Below are 25,828 nucleotides of genomic sequence, written 5' to 3' on the forward strand. Positions count from 1 at the left end.
ACTCGAGATAAAAATTAAAATCCATAACGTGACAGTTTGAAATATGATGAGGTGGAAAAACTTAATAAATAAGGCGATGGAGTGCGTATGCCGCAATGACTCTCTGGAACACACTCAGGAGGATATATTTTATCTCTGAAGCGCATACGGATAACAGCATAAGCTTCTATACGCACACACAAATTCATTCAAGCGATAAACATTCTGGGTTATTTTTAGAAATGGGACATAAATATGATGAATGAGACTTTCATCAAGACAGACCTTTAAATGGTCTGCAAGACTGCAAGGATATTAAAACACAAAACTAAAGAACACGAATCCTCTAATGAATGACATCTGTTGCAGTAGGACTGTGCGGTATATGAAATACACAAGATATAACTGCAACGATTTCGCTGGTTATATAAAATTAACCAACATTGTTATGATACCCCATTACTCCATTTTACTAGGACATTACGTTTCTTATAGAGCGTTTCAGTATAGTGTTGTGATTATTAAAACAGAGATGTTTTAAAAGTCTAATTTAAACTTTTGTACAATAAATGGTGTTGAGTTGGAAAGTGTGATTCATTTCTACAAGTCAGTTCAAGACTCGTAACATTTATAAAAATATTTACATCACCCAAAAATGCTTACAAATGTCCTCAACATGCTTGTTACATTAAAGTCAATATGAAATCAAAAAACAAAAATCCAATTTACTTTCATTAATTACCCTGTATAATTTGGAAATATGTTAGTAATTGTTATTGTTAAATATGTTAAAAATAATAATAATAATAATAATATAAACAAAATAAAAATAATTAAAATAAATGTAATATATCACTTCTAAAGGCTTAAGAATAATAATCATAATATTTTGTCAATAATAATAATAATAATAATAATAATAATAATAATAATAATAATAATTATTATTATTATTATTATTATTATTATTATTATTATTATTATTATTATTAGTAGTAGTATTAGTATTAGTATTATTAATGTTTAAAGGTAGTGTCTCTATGTTTTTAAAAATAATCACTAAATAAAACAAACATGGAGGTTGCATCGTCTTCCACACAAAACCATTGCTCTAATCGAAGGTTTTTCTGCTGCAGTGACATTTCTGGATTTGACCTGCTTTGTCTCTGTCTGATGGAAAATAATGAGGGTAAATTGCAGCATTTGGCATGCAAAGATTTCTCTCCATATCTCATGCACATCCTCCAATACACTTGGATGGATTCTGACATACCACAGAGAAGGAAGAACAGATGAGACAGCAGCTGAAAGGTGCATATACGAAAATGCGGCTCATCACTATTTGAACAGAAACGAATGTCTGTAGAACAGAATGTGATTTTCACACATCTTTCAAATGCTGCCTCTCTGCTGCTTGGTAAAAGAGAGTTGAATACAGCAGCTCCCATCAGGACAGATCTGATCAGTATTTGTGTTTTACCACCCGAGGGTTCTGAAAGGGAAGGAGAGGGTGTTCAATCACTCGGCACAAAGGGAACTTACGGTCCTCATTACGAGTCCCAGGGCCCCCGAAATGACATCACTCCCCTTCAAGAGTGTCTGACACAATATGTCGTAATGTCTGCTGCAAACTTTACAAGACGCGGATGCCCAGATACCAGGTCAGAGCAAACAGAGTGACATGAGGTAAGAGGAGGCGGAGACAAGAGTTTCACACAAGCAGAAGAGGGTGGATCTAAGATGTATTATGTATAAGCTAAAAGTAAAGTTAAATTCAGATAAATTTGGATTCATAAATAAATTATTTATATATGCCTGTTTGAATAATAATAATAATACTAATAAACAAAAAATATATATTACCAAAATAAATTTGTATTTTTATATAAATATAAAATATTATATAAATATTTCATACTACTACTACTACTACTAATAATAATAATAATAATAATAATAATAATAATACAGGTCATAAAGGTTTTTACATGTTAAATAATTTATTATTGTTAAAATGCACAAATAATTATTTTAATATAGAAATTGTAATGATTTATAATAATACTTTTATAATAATATAAAAATAAAATAGCTTATTAATAATAAAATACTAAAAAAATATTTATATATATAGCACCTTTAAAGATTTCATAATAATAACAACAATAATATATATTAGGGGCGACCCCGAATAGTCGACAAATCGATACTTTGATTCGAGGAGCCTGATTCGACTACCAATCTAACAGTCGAATATTAGCGGGGTGTTATTGATGATGTCATTTTGACTGATGGAGGAGCACAAATGTCTGATTTCACATAAAACTTGCTGTTTTCTCCCAATAAGTTAATATACAGCCTATTATGATAAAGCTGTTAGAATCTGAAAAGAAAGAAGCTTCAAATTAATATTTTAAAGAGCGTGAATAAATCCAACCACCCCTATAGATTTCTGTTTCACTTTCCATAATCCGTGACCGACAGAGGAGCATCTTGGCGGCAGGGATTTAAAACTTTACTAAGACTCAAACTGACACAGACTGGATTTTTGATTTTGCATCCTTGATTATGTTTCTGTCATAATTTTACCTTTTCAATGTATATAAAAAAAAAAAAAAAAAAAAAAAAACTATATCAGCTCAAATGATCCACCTAATAAACATCCTGAACAGATTATAATTTACAGACGTCATTTACTCCCCCTGTTTAAGTAAAACACAGCGGGTCGCATTGAGAAACACGGTGCTCAGCGATTACCAGACATTACCCAATGAGGCTAGCAAGTTCATCCATATGAGGCGGCATGACATCATCCACACCGGGGCTCTGCGGTCGGCTGACGTCCCACATGAAGGGTAAACGCTTACCTCCAGCGGGCTCTCAGCGGGGGGAGCCGTCCGGTTTAATGGAGCCACTCTCCTCTCTCATTATGTTGTTCTTGCACTGACATTTTAACATTCAGGCACTAATGTGTTTAGTCTGACTGTCTGGCCCTCGCGCTCTGCCGCTCTCTGACGGGAAGACGATTTATAGAGGACGGATGAATGAACAGAAGCGCGCGGCATGTTAAAGAAACTCCCGTACAGACTGAACCCAACGGCCTCCTGAGAGACAGACAGAGCATTGCATCACCGCCATCACAGCCTGACTTATGCTCACAGGAGAAATGGAGATAAACGCTGAGAGAGCGATAGAGACAAAAAAGGTCAAGAGAAAGAAAAAGGGCTGAAGAGAACAGAGCCAAAGAAACAGAAGGTGGATGTACAGTGTGTTCAACTAACAAATGTTTTCCTTAAGCTGATTCTTTTTAACGAATCTCTGATCAGCTGAATCAGTCTAACAACTCACTTATTGAACTGATTAATCAGCTGCTTAACAACAAATTTACTCAGTGAACCTTTAAAAATCATTACTAAGAAAAAAAATGTTGCTGGCATGTGATCAGCTGAGGACAAAAAAATAAGAGGGAAAAAAATTTTTGTTTCCCCATTCAATATAATGATGATGATAATAATAATAATTATAAAAAACTATTTATTATAATTATAATTAATAATAATAATAATAATAATAATAATAATAATAATTATAATAATTATAATAAACAGAAACAATATGGCAATAAATAGCAATAAATATGGCTGTCATAATTTATTTGTTTTAAACATTAAAACTATAGTAATAACACTACTCTACTGTAAAATAAAAACTACGTCTACGTTGACTATACTATATTACAATCAAATCTAATCTAATCTTGACAAACTATATATCGTTGGAAAGGTCTAAGACTCCCAAATATATATTTTACCAATATTTTTTGTAAAAAATTATGTAGGAAAAGTAATAGATTAATTCATGACAAGAGTGCACCTTCAGAAATCTACATTACAAAAGGAGCTTTGACCTTTGTTTAAAAATAAGACTTCCTCGTTGTCTTTTTCTCTATCACATTTTAGAAATCATCAGAAGTTATATATCACTTGAAAACATAAAATTTCAAAATTCATCCTTCAAAACCCATTTTAAAATCAGACATTGCATTTCCATGTAAATGGCACATCAGAATCATGTTACAAAATGTTTTCAGTCATGAATTAAAAAAAATTTGGTTTGTATCATGCACATTCAAGTCTATCTTCAAAAACGTGAGTGACAGTTAACAGGTTAAATAAAAAATAACTGTAATAATTGTAATTAAATTGTTTTATACTATACTACTGTATGACTACTGTAAAATAAAGAAGTACCTGTTAATATTATTAATAATAATAATTGTAAAATTATAGAATTATAGAATAATTATGATTGTCTTCATTTCTTTGTTGTCAAAAGTTAAACTCTGTAATAATAATACTGTACAGTAAAACAAAAATTTAGCATTTTAAGAATAAAAATAAGAATTAGTTCCAATACTAACATTTATGGTTGTCTTAATTTCTTTGCTGTAAAACATAAAATTTTAGGGCTTTTATTTTGGCAGAGAACCACTAAGAGACACTAAATATGTTGTCTAGCACATGTTGCATTTTCAAAGGCAAGTTAGAAATGTTGACGATGCAGCATTTTTTTCCCCCTGTGATTTACTGAATTCACGCAGGCCAGAAAACTTGTACAGTTAAACGAAAATGTGTGTAAATATGTTGAGAGCAGTCTGGAAGTGGCTTCATGCAAAGCCAGGGATGTCTTGCATCCTATTATGACAGAGAAGGTTAAGCAGCCAATCAGAGTTGAGGAAGTGCAACATCAAACACTTTAACATTTGAATGACTTGTTTTGATCTTTTTAAATAATTTCTACAGTTACAATCCACAGTATTGAGAAAACCAATAGCAAACAGTGCTAATATTACTGCTAAATAACAGCAATGATGTATTTGCACCTGCGATAACATCAGCAGTGTTTACAATTCACTGCCCTCTACATGCTGCGCTAATAGGACAGGCTTTAAGCTGCCTTATCAGCCTAATTCAGAGAAAATTATTATTTCAACAATAATGAAAACATTTCAGCAGCGTCTGAGGAGAGACCCAGGAGAGGAGAGAGAAAGGAAGGAGGCTGTTCATAGCGCACCTGTTTGTTATTCAAGCAGAAACGCAGCAGACAGACGCACTCTGCCGCTCGTCTGCTACAGTCTGCTCTCCTCCAGTCTCATTAATATTTACATGTGCGTACAAACAGACATAAAGAACCTGGAAGACATTTCCCATTATCAAAGGTTGCTCTTTTGGGTTCAAAAGAGGTTGCAAATTATTTTTACTAACATTTTATACTTCAAAACTAAAATTTTGATATTCAGTTATCTAATTTCCTTCCATCTTCTTCCTAAAGAAAGATCATTTACTTATAATTTTTATAATATAAGTCTCTTCTGCTCACAAAGGCTGCATTTATTTGATACAAAATACAGTAAAAACATTAATATTGTGAAATATTACCATTTATAATAGAAACCTGTTTTCTATTTGAATAATTTCAAATAATAATTGACTATTTAAAATATAGTTTAACAAAGTTATTTCATAATAGTTATTTTTCATATTTATTATTTGTATTGATATTTCATAGTTTATTTTAAATTATTGTTTTTAATTATTATTATTTTTTAATTCATGCATTTCATAATCTTTTTTATTTTATATAAATTTATACAGCTTTTTTATATTTAATTATTCATTTATACATTTTCAGCATCATTACTCCAATTTTCAGTGTCACATTATACTTCGGGAATGCTGATTTGCTGCTCAGGAAACCTTTCTTATCATCAATGTTTCAATGTTGAAAACAGTTATTAAAACAACCTTTTTTGGTTGGAGATATTTATATGTATATTAGAGATACTGCCCAAACTTTTGAACACTACAGTGTACATATAAATGAAGATTTGTCTACTTCAAAATCATATGGTATAGTTTGAAGCAAATTTGAACTCTACTTCAGTGCTGTTTAGTAACTGAAGGTTTCCTCCTATTCAGTGTGCTTGAGAGGTAAAACAAGAGGTTAGACAGGAAGAAAGAAGGTATAAGTGTAACATAACCAGGAAACAGACAAAAGGACAAGATGTGAAGAGGAAATAGATATGAATCCAGAGCGGAAATAAGAGAGGGCAGAGGGGACGTAGAGGGAGTGATACAGGAGAGAGACGGCCGATGTCTCTGTAGAATGTGAAATGAGAGGGTACAGACATCATTTCAAATCAACTCGCTTGGATCAGACCTACCATAACAGGGCAAAGTGAATACTGCCTTTCTATCTATCAGAGAGCAGTCAAGGCCGTCTTGATTACAGTGCAACGGCTCCGGTGATGCACTCTCAGAAATTGAGCGTAAATCGGATAGGACAAACCAGAACAATGATGTTGTTTTTGCGTGTCGTTTGGACGTTTACCATCGTTCAGGTCGTGTAACAGGTTCTCCTGACCGGAGAAGTCCAGTTTGGCGCTTATGTTGACAGCGTTGGAGACGGATTGACCAGATTTCAGAGGCAGGTGGGACAGAGCGTCCTGCAGGTCCCAGGTCAAGAACTCACCAAACAGCTTCTCTGTATGACAGAAAAGGGAAATATTTCATTATAGCACTAAGGAATTAAATGAGCTGCAAATGTCAATGACAAGTATTTTCAACAATATAAAGAAAAATAACTACACTTGTTTACATTATTGCCACCTGACGAGAAATGCAACTGAGAGTTTGATCCCGGTGCGTAGCGAGAATCTTACAAACTCGCTCTCTCTGTTCACGTCGTCGTCTCTCTGTGTGAAGACACAAGAAACGGCTGTTCAAAGCTTCATTCAGATGCTAACAGCTCCCAAACCTCCAAATAACGAAGTCGAATGAGTGCTGCACAACACGTCTGCGAACGTTTAAATGAGCGTCTGCCCTACAGACACACCATCCTCGTGATTTACATTTCCACATGAAAGACTGAAGATCATAACATAAGATGCTGCATTACAATGGCAGTCATCAGACATTCATGAAAACACTTCAGAATCAACCCGCTGACACGTATTAACACCTGCCACCTGTTTGTCTGAGGCCTGGCGAAGAGTTTGACCATTTCTGTGTGAACAAAACTGATGCTTATTTTCACTTAAGCTGACTAGTAACCTATTGTGGCTATTTTCAGTGATCAAATTCGGTCTAAACTCTCTGGTTTACAAACCCAAAACCTTTATTTAGTCACAAAAGAGTGTCTGAAGTCAGATGTTTGACTTTTAACATGACACTACAGCATATTCTGGCCAAGAACCACCAATTAAACCACAATTTAATAGCTGGGAAACCTTAAATATCTCTGAACTGATCTAATAATATTTAGCATTGCACCAATCGCTATAAATCTGCTGTTTTAGCGTTTTAATTCTTCCACTAGCCCTTATCTATTCCATCTGTCTCTCGAGAGCCATGATCCTCTCTTCAGAATAACATGGATGGAAATAAACAACCCAGACAGATGTTAAACCCTGTTCCACAACAACACGCTCCCGGGGCTGCGAGCCATCATCGTGGAGGGCTTCTTCCTGGCAGTGGTCCTGAACGGATCAGGACAGCAGACTACATCCACCCGAGCGTGCACACCTGCCAACACTATCTGTTTTTGTGTTTTTTTGTGTTTTTTTTTGTTTTGTTTTTTTGGAGCCTGGGCATCTCAAACCATGAGTTTAATCTCCAAAGTCTCTGCAAAAAGCTACATTTACAATTAGCATGCTGCTAATGAGGCCTATAGATCTAAGTTAAGAAGACAAAAATAGAGCATGGATTTTTATTAATTTTTTTCTAGTGTTTTTATCTTAATTTTAATTTCCCGAACATATTAGCATATAAACAGACATTTCATACAGTCTCGGTTTCAGGCGGCGTGTTGACAGACCGTTCATGGATCAGCTGAAGCATATTGCGCATAATACTGGAGCTTTCCAAAATCATAATCTCAGATTGGCCAGCTTTACGTGATTCACGGAAATCTTTTTCAACCTATTTTGTGTTTATCTCCCAGTTTCTGTGAGTCACCAAAACTGAAAAACAGTAACGCTTGCTTTTTGTTCCCAAGCTGCCGAGATGAGCGCTTCCAAGGCATTGAATCTATGAAAGATATTCAAAAGTTGAGACTTTGTATAAGGATTAAAAAAGTCTGGCTATGTGAAACTGATTTTCATATATACTAAAGTCTGAAAATAGCCTCTGTGCACAATTCAATTATTCAGAATTACAATCAAATGTCATCAAATTCTAACTCAAAAGCAGAGGAGAGGAAGAAAAGGATGGAGGCCCACAGCTCAAGCTCTCCGCACTAATTTGTTGGGGAAGCAAATATTCAATAATTCATAATTCTATGCGAGTGAAAGCTAAAAACAGCGTGTAGATGGTTGAGTCGGCTTTATAAACAGCTGAGCAGTGACCATAATTAACCACGGTACGGCTGGGATTGAAACGCCGTTGCTAGGAGACATAGAGTTGCCGATGGCAGTGACTTCTGCAGTCTCATGTGTTAAACAGAGGTGACAAACAAGACACTGACCGGCACATTTCTGGAGTTTTATAACATTTCTAAGAAAACTAAAAACATACAGTAATTGGACAATTTCTGTGTTGAGTTGATGACATAAAAAAAACACAAATCAACAGATAAATGGATAGATAAAATGAAAGAACAATGGATGGATGGATGGATGGATGGATGGATGGATGGATGGATGGACGGATGGACAGATGGACAGATGGATGGATGGACAGATGCAGTAGACAGACTGACAGACAAACAGAACGATATAGAAGGATGGATGGATGGATGGATGGATGGATGGATGGATTGATGGATGGATGGATGGATGGATGGACAGATGCAGTAGACAGACAGACAGACAAACAGAACGATATAGATAGATAGATGGATGGATGGATGGATGGATGGACAGATGCAGTAGACAGACAGATAGACCGATATAGATGGATGGATGGATGGATGGACAGATGCAGTAGACAGACAGACAGACAGACCGATATAGATAGATGGATGGATGGATGGATGGACAGATGCAGTAGACAGACAGACAGACCGATATAGATAGATGGATGGATGGATGGATGGACAGATGCAGTAGACAGACAGACAGACCGATATAGATGGATAGATAGATAGATGGATGGATGGATGGATGGATGGATGGATGGATGGATGGATGGATGGATGGATGGATGGATGGATGGACAGATGCAGTAGACAGACAGACAGACAGACCGATATAGATAAATGGATGGATGGATGGATGGATGGATGGATGGATGGATTGATAGATGGATGGATGGATGGATGGATGGACAGATGCAGTAGACAGACAGACAGACCGATATAGATAGATAGATGGATGGATGGATGGATGGATGGATGGATGGATGGATAGATGGATGGATGGATGGACAGATGCAGTAGACAGACAGACAGACCGATATAGATGGATAGATAGATAGATGGATGGATGGATGGAACCAAAGAATGAGAGAACATAACATAGAACGATAGATATAAAGAATGACAGAGAGAGAATGATAAACAAAAAGGACAACAGAGAATTTTAGACAGCGAAGTATGGAACATTATATAGAATGATAGAAGGAATGATAAAATGTTAGTACTACAAAAAGAACAATAGAAAGAATAAAAGAACCTTAGGTTGAATGAAAGAACAAAATATATAACGGTAGAATGACAAGAACAAGACCGAAAATTACAGAGAGAACTACAGATACAGTAGTATGAATGATATAACGAACCATAGAACATTACAAAGATAAAATGAATGAACAATAGACAGTAAAATACTGTATAGAATCAATTATCTAATGGTAGAACCAAATAATGATGAGAGACAAGAGAAAGACGGAATGAGAGAATAAACAAGAAAATGAAACATTATGTAATATTACAGAATGTAATATTAAAAAAAATGGATTATAAATCCAGAGAAAGGCTGATAGAACATCATATCAAAAGACAAAAAATAAGAACAACATAGTTTGGAAAGACAGTTTTATATTACTACGACAAACAAATACACTGTTATGCTTGTTAAAATGATTTAATAAAAGCTGCTTGTTTTGACCTAAATACAGATCTACAGCTATATGACTGAAGATACTGAGGGCTTTCAATCAAGTCCTGGATTGAAGGAGGGATAGAACACTGAACAAAGGATTCAAATGTTTCTGACTTACTGTCAGACGAAGGTAAAACTCTGATAATAGCCCTCCGGTCACATCTCACTTCAGAGAGAAGCAAGTATAAAACACACAGTGAAAAGAGCAGGAGAGTGTGTGAGAGACCGACACACGAAGGATGATAATAATCCTCCATCAGCATGAAGAAAACTGAGTAACACATTATTACCGCAACACCGTCCTCTCTCTGATACACTGCCTTTATCTGTCCTACACCTCCAGCATGAGAATGACTCTACAGATTCCTCCTCTTCTCATTCATCTTCCTCTCCAAACTCCTCTGATATTAATTCAGCCCAAACCACTTCCGCCACAGACTCCATTCAAAGTCACTGTGATGATTTCAGCCTTAGGTGTGCCAACTATTGTATACACCTTATAATAAATGTAATCTTAAATTGTGAAAATCTCCATTAGGATTGCATTGACAATGTTTGCCATTTAAAAAGGGATGGAGAGCGGGTCAACTTAATATTTATATTTTTCAAGTTTGGCAATTTGAAACCACGCTGTTTATTCTGCCACAAAGTGGAAGCTTATTAAATCCCAATGCATTAAATTTCAAAGATCGTAGAGAACGAAAAGAATTAACAGGTAACTGTATTGACACTGCTCCATCAAGATGTAGTAACGAATATTTTAAAAACATCACTCTTAAAACAAAGCATGTGCTCTAGAAATTTGTCTGCAAATTTAAAGTCACAAAGCAGACATTTGCAGCACTTGGAAAGCTCTTTCAGTAGGACAACCTTGCAAACTACTCACTAGTAAATCCAGTGATTTATTTTGATTTCACTTATTTAATCATTTTCATTTTAGGTTAGAAGTACAATGGAAAGTATAAATGGACAAAAAGACAGATAGATAGACAAATAAAACAGAGTTAGCAAGATAAAACAAGAACAATAGATAGAAAGATAAAAAGAAAAAAATCTCTGGTATAGAAAAATAAGGACATGAAAAGCAATGCGCATACACACAGCAGCACACAAGTCGTCTGCCTGGTTAGACACTGAAAGGTCACTGCTTCAGCCATGAGATTCTCACGGAGAGCTGGACACAGTCTGACACTTCCGATGCATTATTCAATATAATACAGGATCACATACAAACACAAAGCTTATTCATATTTCACTACAATTCCACTTGAAGTGAATGTGAATGGGGGTTGGTTCGCCTGCTCAAAAGTCACCAACAAACACAAACATGCGACAGATGATTCCAGGGAATTGTTATGCAGTTCTGAAGGAGCTGTAAACAGTTGCTATGTGTTCCACTTGGGTGTCCAAAAGAGCCCGACAGACTTTTGCATTTCGAGGTAAAGCCAGTTTTTCGATTTAAGGTGAAAATCGAGGTCTAATCAGAATTCATTGATACTTGGGGTGAGGGGTTTGCTCAAATGGCCTTTAGTTATAAAACCGTTTCATTGCCTAATATTGCACCATATGTCGTACACGGCCGATGTCATCGTCAAAGGGAAAAGCATCATTGCTAACTTCAAAAAAAAAAAAGTCTGACAGCTGATGCAATCTGACATCCATCAATCACAGCCTGATATCAAACAGACTGAGACGAAAGGCAGAGCGACCAAGGTCATAAATTATACATCTATATATTGAAAAAAAGACACAGCCAGGCCAACGCTGAACACCATCTGGAGTCAGAGAGGAAGACAGGTAGAAAGACTGATAGCTGCAGAGAAAGAGAAAGAGATGTCAAAAATGCATGTCCATGTGTTGAGTGATAAATTGTGTGAAACGTACAGATCAGAGAGGGAAAAATGAATCACAGAGGAACACAAACACAGACAGAATCAGGTGTTTCTTAGCAATCTCACTGTTTTTAGTACATATTATATACACAACTTTAAATATCTATCTATCCATCTCTATCTACCTCCATCACTCTACCCATCCATTCATCAAATATAAAACCTTCAGATTTAGTTTTTAAACATTCAAGCTCTGCCTTTTCCCTTTCAACTTATTAAAGAAAAGACACAAACACATTTTGCAAGGAATTAGGAAATTCAGTTCATTTCTACTTCCCTGCGTTAAATTAAATCTGTGTAAAACCGTATGAGGTCAAAGTTGCTGCAACAGTTTTCAGATGTCTGAACCTAAAAATAAAAACATGATTTTTAAGAGCATGGATTTCCTAATACATAGTCAAAAGATGAACTACATTACTAGGAAAGTACATATTTCTTGTGCAAGGTATTACAATGCAAGTTTTCAATATGGAAGCATAATTGAGTTTAAGGATGCCGGTATCTCTGCCCTCTGTTGGCTGAGGGAGAAACTGTAGCGTGCGTGAGTTTGTACACAGATGTCTCATCAGAGCACTCTCTGCTCATATTTTATTCATTGTTTGCTTGTGTGGACTACAGGAGACCATGCTGCAGACAAGCCAAAACAACCACTGTGTGTGTGTGAGAGAGAGAGAGAGAGAGAGAGAGAGAGAGAGAGAGAGAGAGAGAGTGTTTGAAAGGTGCTGCAGCTGACACCCACCAATCTAAACCCGATGGCTCATTCTGTGTGTGTTTTATTCAGAGTTCATGGTGACCTTGGCTGCTCCTTGTGGACCTCCATCCTTTAGTTAAGACATGCTGCCATCTGCTCTTTCTACATCCGTCAGTGGCCTTTGTCCAAAACCCCCCACGAACATCACAAATCTAAATCCTCTCCATCCAGAACCTCTCACACATCTGGAGCTCAACAGAATCTTTCCAAGAATTCCAAAATCCTTGCACAAATATTCTAGAGCTTCGTGGTATGTTTGAAAATCTCCCACTGACTTCAAACTCTCGAGGGAATTTTGGACTTTGCAAAGAGTTCTTGGCATCTTGTTTAAAAAAAAAAACTAAATAAATGTTAACTTCAAAATGAGAATGATTCACATTATAACAGACATTTTATTATTTTACTATCACAAAGGAAGCGTTTTCAAGCGTTCAGAGAAATATTGTGTAAATAAAATGATTTTATAAAAAATGTTTAAAAAAATACAAAATTAAAATAAAAAATACTGAAACCCAATGAAGAAATAAAATAAAATAAAACTAATAAAATATAGAAAAAAGAAAAAAATATAATAAAATATAAAATCCAGTAATAATAAAAAACTAAATAAGATAAAGTAATATAAAATTTTATTAATTTAAATGAAATGGTTTGAAAATTATAAAATAAACTGATAAATGTTTTGTAACCACACAAACTGGCTAAAATTACTATTTTCTGGTAAACTTACTGCTCCTTTTTATATACACAATGTATCATTTCAAAATATAATTTTATCAATTCTTCTGCTGTCTTGTATCAGACACAATGTCATCATAAAACTAGGAATTGTACTTCAGCAAAATAACTTTACTGTTTAGGAGAAAGCAGGCAGCATCAAAAAATATCAGGGGTGACATTTAAAACATGGACGTCACTGCTTCAGAAGACATTCTTACGTATCCCAGTAGTAAAAATAGCCTGAACCATCCTGGAGAAATGTAAAATATATGTTACACACTCAGTTAGCGAAGCCTCCACATCTCAGAGGGTCACAACTTATGATAAATGCCATTTTATCCTCAGAAAACATGGATGAATATGAACCAGAAGCGATATTCTGACAACTGTAGTGAGTCTAATGGCTTCCCTCCATTTGGCTTAGATTATGAAAGTACTTGGACCACAATAACAATAAGAACAGCAAGAGTTTTTTTTCATCCGAACAGTAGCTCTGTTCCCATGTATTACAGTACTGCTGGGTAATTAGAAGCCCTAATTGGACCATCCACCGCTACATGCTGGTTGAGCCCCCGAAGGCAGCGCGTACATCGCACAGAAGAGTTATTACAAAAAAATCTGTGTATGCGCATGGATGGAGAGTGCACAAAAAAGCTCCCCAGGCTCTTCTGGAATCCTTTCAGAGTCTTTCGAAACACTCCAGAGTCTTCTAAAGCCTTTACGGAGCTCCGTACCATTTCTGTAGTGCACTGTGGGGCGGTGTAGCGGTTAGAGGATTCGTTTAGCCAACAATGAAAACACTCATTCATGCACGCACATTCTGAAACTTGGCTTATTGCAATTAGTGATTAGACAAGAGAGAACCATGGGGCCAAAATTGTATGTAAATGCAGCCTTAATTGCAAAATGTTCATTCTTGGATGGTATCAAAGCTGGCAACTGCGAGGCAATGTGCTATTTGTGCTTTTGAGAAACACATTTACCCCTAAGTTATGTGAATGTCAGAAATCAGAAATTTTTATGTTTAAAGCATTATATGCTATCCAAAACTACAGTAAAAACCACTATACTGTGAAATAGTATAGTGTTAAAAAATGTGTCACTTCTGACTGAAGAATTTAACATTTTGAATATTTAAAAATAGTAGCTTCATCGGAATGGTACAAAACTTGGCGACTTTAATGGCACTTGGTATGTGAACACACAAAAATTGAGGACATGATTTGAAAAAGCCAAGTGCTCGTAAAAAAAAACTAAATCACACTCATGGTCTTCGGTCATAAATGACCGACTGTAGGAAATAAATGGGAAATGGCAAAAAAAAAAAAATTCAATACAGAAAATATTTGTGTACAATCTTATAAATCACCCATGATGCAGGAAAAAAAATAGCACAGGAATGAAGGGGTTACACTCTAAAACATCAAGAGTACAAAACAGACATATCCACTCACACACACTCACAGACACAATTCTACACACTCAAATGAATTGGTTTGGATATAACCATAAAACCAAAATGAGTCAGAAAACTGAAATAAGACATTAAAATCAGACCGGACCTACAAGGATTTAGCTCTAATAAAGCATTCCTGTTTATTTTTGTAACATTTTTAAAGAAATGTAATGTTTTGTATAACAAAATCTTTTCTATATTCAGGTTTGAATGTAGTAATAATAATAAAAACTGAAGCTTCAAATCAACATAAAAAAAAAATAATAATAATAATGAAAGCCTTGACAAAAAGTAGTCCTTGGTAATGCCTTAATATACATTTAAATCCACAACCTAATAAAAGTAAACAATTATGTATAAAAACAGCTAGGGAATTCAAAAGCCTTTCTATAGATTCCTATACAGGCATCTAGTGCTTACACAATGAAATTACATGATTGTGTTTCTTAGGTCTCAAAAGTAGGTGCTAAGGTGCTAATGTTTTTTAAAATTGGAGATTTTTTTTTTCAATGGGAAAAATTGATTATAATTATTGCATTAATATTAATTATTAGCTAAACATCTTCTCAAAATACAAAATAAAAAGTATTATTGACAAAAATATATTAGATTGATTTTACTGAAGAAAACAAATTTACATTTCAAGTGTCCAGTCACCTTTGACCGCGAAGACCATGAGGAGAGAGTTCAAATGTAATTATTCCTGTGATACAAAGCTGAATTCTCAGCATCATTACTCCAGTCTTCAGTGTAAAATTTGGAAGATTTCTTATTATTATCAGTGAACATGTATATAAATGTATAATATATACAGTAATTGTGGAAACCTAAATTACTCAAAAATGACAGGTAAACATTTATAATGTTTATAATGATTTCCATTTCAAATACATGATGTTATTCTATTTACCAATCCTGAAAAAAAAAAATATTTAAAATTTTTCACAAAAATGTTAAAATTTTTCACAAAAATGTTAAAATTTTTCACAAAAATTTTATTTCCGCAAATTTTTTTAAATCAAAAAACAGATCAAAAAACAAATCAGCATATTAGAATGATTTCTATAACACTGAAGACTGGAGTAATGCTGCTGAAAATTCAGCTTTGCATCACAGGAATAAACCAACAGGAATAATATCTAATATTGTAATATTACTTCATAATATTACTATTTTTGATAATATAAATGAAAAATTTGACCACCAATATAAAAATAATTTTACAATGTAAGAACTTCACAATTCCTTAAAACATTAGTCAGCATCCTGATGCTGCAGGGAATTCAGGCTAGCCAGTAGACTAGTCGAATTTAAGCTAACTGAAGCGTCTAGCAATCTGTTTTAATTAAGAGTGCTGGCAGGAGCTAGAGGGCCACGCAGCGTTCAAAGCTTCCTTCAGCCCACAGAGAGCTGCCATCTGATCTACTGCCTCAATCATGACCCAGCATTTCACAAGGGAACTCAATGTAGTGCAGAAATAGAAGTACAACCCAGGTCATGTCTGGAGGATTTGCAATGTCTCAAAACCCACTTAGACCCCAAGAAACCATCAGATTGACATGTAAAGCATGTAAAGAAGTTATTTCTTCTGTTTATGAAATAGTCTTAAAAGGAAACTTTTTTGCCCCTTTTTACACTAAGTCTCAGGTGTCCCCAGAATGTGTCTGTGAAGCTTCAGCTCAAAATACCCCACTGATCATTTATTTAATCGTTCTGAAAATGTTTGTTTTGAGTCTAAGCAGAAACACATTGTTTTTGTCCATTTCTCTTTAAATGCAAATGAGCTTCTCCTTCCCTGTCCCTTTTTTTTTCAGAATAGGGCTGTGCCTTTACAGCTACAAACCATCTGTTCGGATCTCTGATCCCATCTCTTTCCCGTTGAAATCATGCGTTTTAAACCATATTAGTTTAAAAGTCTGACAGACAGTTTTCTGAGAACATAAATAAGAAGCACACACACAGAAAGTGGCTGTCACACGGCTTGTGAGTACTAAACAAATTCTCTTTCATGTTTAATTGTACTTAAAATGTCAAATACACACAAGTTTATGTTAAAAACACAAGTTACAAAAACGGTTATGTCTCTAAAGGTAAACAGTCGGGAAAGAAACTGCTGTGTGGCAGCAGTGGAATATATACAGTAACTAAATTATTAAATCCACTGCTCTCTTGTCTCCTCTGAGTTAAGTCACTAAAATACATAAAATAAAACTGTGGCTGAATGCTGATGGCACTAACCTGGCTCACTTTAGCAAACTTTATGCACTAGAGGTATATAGTGCCCTCCAAAAGTTTGTTAGTGCCCTGGGCAAAGTTGGACATTATTGTCATAAATCCTGGTGCTAAAAAGTAATTTTAGCAATAATACTGAGTATTAATAATGATTTTAATTTAGATTACATAAAAAATGTTAATCTATACACATCACATTCAACTGTGATGCCTGATTACTGGACTAAATGTGACCCAGGATTTGTTTTTGAAGATTAAAGGATCAGCACATATTTACAGCTTTAATAACTGAGCGCCAAATAAAGTTAGTAAACAACCAATCAGAACACTGTTTCGAGATGCTTTAGAAACAGCTGCAGTGTTTTGCTAGATTCTCAATACATTTTCATTACTAATCCTTTACATAGTTTGTGTTGTCACTTAAAACGAAATGATCAAAACCCCACTTTTCGCTTCCACCCTTTCACGGTCACTGCATGCTATGTCATCCCCTAATTGTGCACTATAGGATCTCCCTACTTAACAAATGCATGTGCAAATGGATAACTAAACAAACAAACAGATCTCTGCTTATTTCTCTGTTAGTTAATGACCTAATACATGTACCAGTGTTAACCAACTGAAACTTATAAAGCATTACCATGAATATTCTTTTTGATTGGCTTGAAAAAAAAAAAAAAGTTTCCACCCAAAAAAATGAAGCAGAGGTTAAGATAGAGCAAAACATTCTCAAAAGAAAACATCAGAAGACACCTGAAAATGAGATCAACAGGAAGCAAGAACACAAGGCACTACCAAAAGAGCAGAATTGTGCCCGAACATCATCGAGATGGAAAGAGACAAAACTGCAGGTGATTCACAGATCTGCTCAGCGAAGCCAGGTCTCGACCACACACACAGCAGGTCAACAGGCGTGTGTTTTTGACAGCGTGACAGAACGCCAATCATAATGGCGACAGCTAAAAAGGGAACTGAAATGCATGTCCTTGTGTCTCCACTGGAGTGGAACTTCAGTCGAGCTGAATCACATCACACTGCAGATAGGTCCGTCCAAGAAAGACTGACTACATGCTGAGCTTATGAAAGATAAAGTTTGACAGTGGGATTTATGATTGCGTCCTGCTGCAGTTTTGATATGCGTAGGAAGACAGGACAATGTAGAAAGCTAAATCAGGTTATGAGTTTTGAGGCCAGGGCCAAAACAGAAAAACTCCAGCTGAAGTAATTACTGAAGTTAACTAACAAAAGAAAATGCTGGTGCATTCCTCACAAAGACGGGAAAAGGTTTTCTTCCAACACTACAAAGACCAGAGAAATATCATTTTTCATTGGGAACATGCTGTCAGTGGTGAAATATAGCGGCGGCGCTGCATATGGGTGCAGGTATGGATGTTTCTGTATCAGGTGGCATAAATAAAGACTGCTGTGGGCGGCACAGGATGCGGTCCATCCCCATATCTCATTCCTCAGCTTTCTGTTCAGACATATTCAATGTCAAATACAGCACCCGTTTCTGGCTCTACCTGCGACGGAGGAAAGCGAGAGCGTGTGTGTTCCTTTGCTTTCAGGCTGCCTGGGAAACAAGCTTGTGTTTCTGTTGAGTGCTCATGTACCTGTAGAGACTCACTAGAGGACGGAGAAACGAGAGAGAAGGTGAGAGAGAAAGAAATGTGGTAAAGACGAGTCCAGAAGCTGCCGAGTCTGACGGTTTCTGTCACTGTGGCCCTCTCTTAAGCAGCGAGAACATGGACAGGTCCGCTCACTAAATGTGTCTGGTGAAAGACAGACTCTAAGGGCATTTTCACATCACATTTTTCCTGGAAACACTTCGGAAATCAGATCTGGTGTGCGGTATTTTCTGTCGGTTATTTTGAAGCTGAACAAGCGAAGTCTGATTTCTTTTAAAGGGGGGATGACGTGAGAAATCAAATTTGCCTGGATCTTTTGGTATATAAGAGGTCTTTGTACCATTAAAACATCCTGAAATGTTGATAGCTTAAGACGGCCTCATTATAACAAAGCATTTTTTAAAATCAAACTCCAAAACAGCTCAGATTGGATCCTATGGATTGGACGTCATCTAGCACCAGTCGTTTGCATAAACTCTGCCCCCTGAGCGACACATCGACACAGGCCCCACAAATATAAACTACAATCACTGCCACTATCTTGTCTACACTGGATAAAGTATACAGATGTGCGCTCACTTGTTGATACAGTCCACATGCTCAAGTCTGTCGTCAGGACAAATGGAGGGAAAAAACTTTAGCTTCAGCGTGTTGGGATTAAACCGATTTTAACCGATTATGGCATCCCGGATCGGGTTTTGTTTTATAAATGAGGCAAAGTGTCATGGAGAATTCACAAAGAATTCATGTTGAGAGATGAATGATTGTAGTTAATGTAGTAGTAGAGTAGAGTAAATGATTTCATATCGCTCTGTCTGGAAATTACCGTTTTATTTTGATTATGTTGTCAAAACACTTAAAGCATGCAATAGCGAGTTTATACTGTTTTCTATGCAGTGACGTTAGCCAATCATAATAGTGACCGGTTCCTGACTGCAGTGCTAAAGGACCCACCCCTTAAAAACAGCCTGTTTCTGAGAGAGGTTCAGGTCCAGGTTAATCATTTTTCCACATTTTTTTTCAATCTTTATTTAGATTAAAAGTAAACCTCAAGGAACATATTAAAATAATACAAAATCAATGTGATGACCCCTTTAAGTCAGATCTTTTCAGTGGATTTGTCAGATGATTAAACAAATATGTTTAATGTGATTGTGTGATTCAGTTTGACTGTGAATTACTTTGTGGTCCAATTTTGTTATGATTCTGACTGACTTGGCTTGTAATATAGCCTAAAACAGTTTGCAATTCACTTTGAATCCTTTCATGACGTAATCCATTGTGAATTAATTTGTGATTAATTAATCAGCCCTAACATGTTTCAATCTGAGACTACCTGTGATTCCAGCTGAATCAATTTGTAGTTCATTTTGAATTTCACCTGTTTGCAGTTCTGCCTGAATAGCTTGTTGTTCAGCCCAAATCACTATGTTATTCAATCCAAATCAATTCGTGATTCCAAATCAGATCACCATTCAGACTGTTTTCATGGCTCATTTCTGAAATTGTTGGCAGTTTAAATTAATTTATTAATCTGAATCATTTGGACAGTTCACCCACTGACTCCCTCTGTAAAACTGCTATTTAGAATCAAATCTACTGGTGATTTGTGAATGAATAATTATTTTGAGACTGTTCTTTTAAATCAATTTGTTAAACGTAACCAAATAGGTCTGAATCAGTTTTTGAATTAATTTGATGTTGAGTAATTTAATCAATGTGATTCAGTCCGAAAGGTGTTTGTGTATCAGTCCGAATCAGTTTGAAAATAAGCCTAAATCAGCATGTGGACCAGTTTGCACTGGTTTGAGATCTAGTCAGAATTAGTTTATGCTTCAGTCTGAACAATTAGCTGTTCAGTCTAAATCAGGTCATGATTCTGTCTAAATCAATTGAACAGTTCATTCACAAACTTTAGCAAGTTTAGTGCCTGCAGAAAAAAACTCTGTACTAAAGGTAAAAGTCATTTTCTGACCAAAAGAATTTCACAACCAAACACAAAAACATATATATCAAAACATAGAGAGAAAAAAACCCTAAGAGGCTTTATGTGCTGCCCACTGGAGAGGTTTTTGGACCGTTGTTCTGTAATGAGTCCAAAAAAACAGACAGGACATTATAACGGTGCATGTTTGAGATTTGTGTTTGGTGGCTGTTGATGATCCCACAGGTCCAGACCTGTAGGCTTATCAAGGAAGAAAACACCATTAGCTTCATGCCGCAATAAAGAATCACTTTGATTTCCACATGAGGGTCATTTGTTATGGGGACAATTCACACCGGCAATATGAGAGAAAAAGAGCGAGCGAGAGCCGAAAGAAACATAAAAACTACTGTAAGTGCATGTAGGGCTGAAGTGACCTTATGAGAATTCAATCATGGTCGCCGTGCCCAGAACTATATTCTTCAATTAAACCACAGCAGCTCCTAGCTTCTCATTTCCTGTCTTCATCTCCTTCCCCTTCTCCATCCTTCTATTGCTTCCCTTACTTTTGACTGAAATGAGCTTTTCAACCCCTAAAGATGTTGTTATGCCAATGAAAAGATACAGAAACGAGCACAGATATAGATAACACATACAAATAAAATGATACTGTGTAAAATGATACTAAAGTGAGTTTATAATGCAATATAATATAATGTTTAAAAAAAGTTATATTTTTGGGATGGCATTTAGATAGTGATAGTGAAGTGATAGTGAAGTGACATTCAGCCAAGTGTGGTGACCCATACTCAGAATTCGTGCTCTGCATTTAACCCATCCGAAGTGCACACACACATTGCAGTGAACACACACACACACGCTGTGAACAAACACCCGGAGCAGTGGGCAGCCATTAATGCTGCCCGGGGAGCAGTTGGGGGTTCAGTGCCTTGCTCAAGGGCACCTAAGTCATGGTATTGAGGCACTCCCCCCACCCACAATTCCTGCCGGCCTGAGACTCGAACTCACAACCTTTCGATTGGGAGTCCGACTCTCTAACCATCAGGCCACGAGCTCATTTGAATGAAGTTTCTGCATCCTTAGAGATTAACTATTTTTCAAATTTAGAAAGGTTTAGTTATAAAACCCAAGATGTGAAACAGACAGGTGAGCTAGTTAGTGTCTGGAGATGCTGGTTTATGCACAGCAGAGACAGCAAGAGCTTTGACATTTCCAGATCCAAATGGGACACGATTCATGGATATTCTTTCTCTCTCCTGGTTTCTTTTCCTTTGGCCATGTCAACAGTTAGTAAGAAACGATACATGATATTTATAGTCCTACTGCAGCCTTCAGGAAATCATCTCACTGTCTCTCTCTCGCTCGCTCGCTCTACTCTTGGCCATTTCAACTCTCAATAGAGAGAGACGATATACAAACAAATGTGTGTGTGTGAACTCGCCCTCAGGATGTTTTGAAAAATCATGCAATGCAATATTCAACTGAGTGAGTAAACCTCTATAGGGATGCATCCGATCCATATCTTTCAGCATTAATAACCAGCAAAATCCAGTTCAATAGCATTTCTTGACTCATCGCAAACCACACAGGTGTTTTGCCAGGTGTGAACAAAAGCATTTGATTTAAGCAATTAAGAATAATCTACAAAGTGGACTAGATCTCAAAAGATCTATCGTCAACAGATCAGCTCTGTGAAACTAACAGGGACATGACAATGCAATCATTTACAGCATTTGGAAAGTAATTTCAGACTTGCAAACTGATGTTTTTTTCTTTTCTTTTTCTTTTCCTGAATGAAACCAAAATAGGATGTCTGAAGAGACATTGGTTATTTTCTTATTTCAAATATCACATCCCATCAGATGCAACCACTGAAGCTTAACAAGACTTCTTGCATAAAACATAACAGTAAAATACAAAATCATTCCTCTCATAAATTACTCCTTTTTGAACATTTTACCTCAGATGTATTTCTTACAATATTTGGGTGGGTTTATTTATTTATTAGTGGCATTTACTAAGTCTAGCATCACAATTGCTCATATTTTAGGTCAGTGAATTCAACCAACCTTTAATTATTAAACTACAGTGTGACTCGTTTTACAATCTTCACCTGCCACTGGCAGACAATACATAAGACAGAAAACTCCCACAGATGTACAAACCAGGAGGACCCCAAGTCATATTTAGACAACAAAATATCAAAAAACGCAACACAACCATCCAGAAAACCCTAGAAAACACATGCTTAAACCCACAACAACTAAACAACACATTGGAAACCAATCACAGTAGCAACAGAGTGGGATTCATATTTGAGATTCTCCATTTCATTTTTAAATCAAGTTAACTACAATTATTACCAACTTTCCCTAATCAAAACCTCAACCTGACTTGCAAGTGCAAGTGCAAAAATCAACTCGCTGGTGGGTTACATTAAACACTAGTCGACAACTTAAAGGACCCTGGCATGGGACAAATCCCTCAATAAAGTACTGCTAAGTGAATCCACACACACGGCTCAGTCAAAGGACACCTCCACAACAACTTCAAAGGAAAGACAGTGTGTGTGTGTCCGTGCCTGTAGAGGCCACCTGCTCAGTCACCGATGCTGAAAGCAGTCTGGGATTAGAGGAGATACACACACACACATAGAGTCCAAAGACAAGGCTTTTCATGTTCCCATGTTTGTGGAATACCACTAAGAGCACTGCACAGTCTTATTTTCCATCCTCAAAGACACAGAGACAGTGGTGCGTAAAAGCAGACGTCTTTATTCAAAGAGAGAGCACATCAAAACAGTGGAGTCACGGGGAAACCTCAGATGGGTTCGAGCGATCAGACTAATGCACAGACTCTATTACGAACTCGCAACAATCAGCGCAGCCTTTGAACCTCCATCCCATTACAGGATGTGCGTCGTATCAAAAACGATGTGGCATTTACCGCTCTATAAAGAGCGGCGCATCGTTTAGACTGTCTGTTGCGTGTACCTTGAGCGCTGTTTTAGACGTCAGCTCCAGAATTTTCTGCGTCTCCGTGCCAATATTCCCCAGGGTGATGGTCAGGTGCTGTGTCTCTCCGTTAAATAGCTGCAGGAACACGCTGGTGGACAGGTCTTCACTGAACAGATGGGCCGACCCCGGACCAAGAAACCATTAAATGTCCATTAGGGGTCTAATTAATTGCTTTGACAACAATTCAGCTCTTTTATTAAAAATGTGATGCATAATCACATTCTGTCACAATTTGATATGATTTTTTTTTAAATGTTGGCATGATTCTAAATGCATAATCTTTGAAAGACTTGCTGGGGACACAAACATAAATGCAGGGACAATTTAAAAAAACTGTGAAACTGGTCAAAAACTGTGACCAAAAAAGGTTTACTTTGAAAAGTTTAAAAAGTTATCATGGACTTTTGATTGCTTAGGATAATAATAATAATGCAATCATTTCAGAGTGTGCCCGTGGAGAAAAGTGTCTGCTAAGTAAATAATTGCAAAACACAGGGTTATTATTATAGTAATTATAATCAATTATTAATTTGCATATTCATTACATTGAAATTGCATTCTCAGACTGAAGCCTTTACATCAATAAAGTCCTAAATAGAAATTAAATTAAATAAACAAGTAAATAAATAAATAAATAAGCAAAAACATAAGTAAATAAATAAATCTGCAAACTGCTAAGTAAATGAATAAACAGATATTTAAGTAGAATAATTTTGGCAGCTATTATTCAAAGAAGTATTGTGGAAGTATAAAAAGTACTTAAACTCATTTTTCAAGCTTGCATCTCAATAATTTGAATTTATGCAATTCGCAGATGCTTTTATCCAAAGCGACTTACATTGCATTCAGTCCAACAATTTTCTCCTAAAATGTGTTTCCTGGGATCCGAAACCCCCAACGTTGCACTTCCTAATGCAATGCTCTTCCACTTGAGCTACAGGAACACAATAATCATAATAATAATCAATAAAATAATAATCACCAAAAAAATCTCAAATCAAAATAAAAATTGCTTCTTAAATCACACTAAACCTATTTCCATGCTGATCCAGCTAATGCACATCCTAGAGGACTATCATAAAGACCTGCTGATGGCGATGTCAATAAGGTCAATGGCTCTTTTAATTGAAAGGTGGAACCTTCTTTTCTACAGACGCTTTTCAATTAAAAGAGTCAATCGCCTTATTAGGGCTTCGCCTTAGTGATTTCTCATGTGGCTTCCCTTCTTATATCGCCTCTAGTTTGGCAATGCCATCTAGCTGAACGAGATGTGCGAAAGCAAGCTGCAAACTTCAGATTTATCATGATAATAGTCTTCAAAATTAGGAACCCTTAAAATAAACAGTCCATTAAAAAGCAGGAAAAATGTCAATGTAATATTCCATCAATTTCCCCTCTACTGCTGTGTTTGTTCCACTCAGGGAGCCTAAACAACCTTTAGTCAATTGCCGAAAAAGTTTTAATCCATTTTTCATGTCTTCGTACTGTGCACTTTTTGTCTAAGAGCATCTAGACTGGTGTTTGTTTCTAAAAACCTTTAAGAAGAACCTTTACCTCAGAAGAAAGTGTAAGAATGAAAAATAAGTGTGGACGGTCAAGTCTAAAAGAGCACTTCATGGTAGATTTCTGAAATATCAATTCACAACACCAACGTTCGCATAAATCGACTAATTTGCCTGTCATAAAAGACTAAAAGTTCCTTTGATTAAAAATTGAAGGGTAAAAAAAGTCAGTTTTCAAAACTTTAGTTTTCAAGAGTGTAAACACAATGCATGCACATTCAAGAGAGAATAAACTATGAAAAAGGCAACTGACAACTCTACATTTCTACCACTACATATTTAGAGTTAGACATTCTCCCACTCAGTTTAATGAGTGCTTTGTCTCCTCCCTCTTATCATGTCTCTGACCCAAACTTTATTCCGGCAGAGCCACACTAAACAAACCAATTTCATTTCATTTCATGCTGACTGTCATTTCAGACTCATTCATGTTGAAGAAGAATATTTTTAATGTAGATTTGAACTATACTTAGTATTGAATAAATATTTTACATTTTACTAGGGTATATTGTCACATGGCCTAAAACACTGGTAACGTATTCAAACA

General features: G+C 36.0%; 1 pseudogene; it reads right to left on the reverse strand.

Moving 5' to 3' along the window:
* The window catches only part of LOC113120215 (trafficking protein particle complex subunit 9-like), a 139,495-nt pseudogene that overhangs the window by 44,958 nt on the left and 68,709 nt on the right, over positions 1 to 25,828 (reverse strand).

Source organism: Carassius auratus, chromosome 19 (assembly GCF_003368295.1).
Source record: "Carassius auratus strain Wakin chromosome 19, ASM336829v1, whole genome shotgun sequence".
NCBI lineage: Eukaryota > Metazoa > Chordata > Actinopteri > Cypriniformes > Cyprinidae > Carassius > Carassius auratus.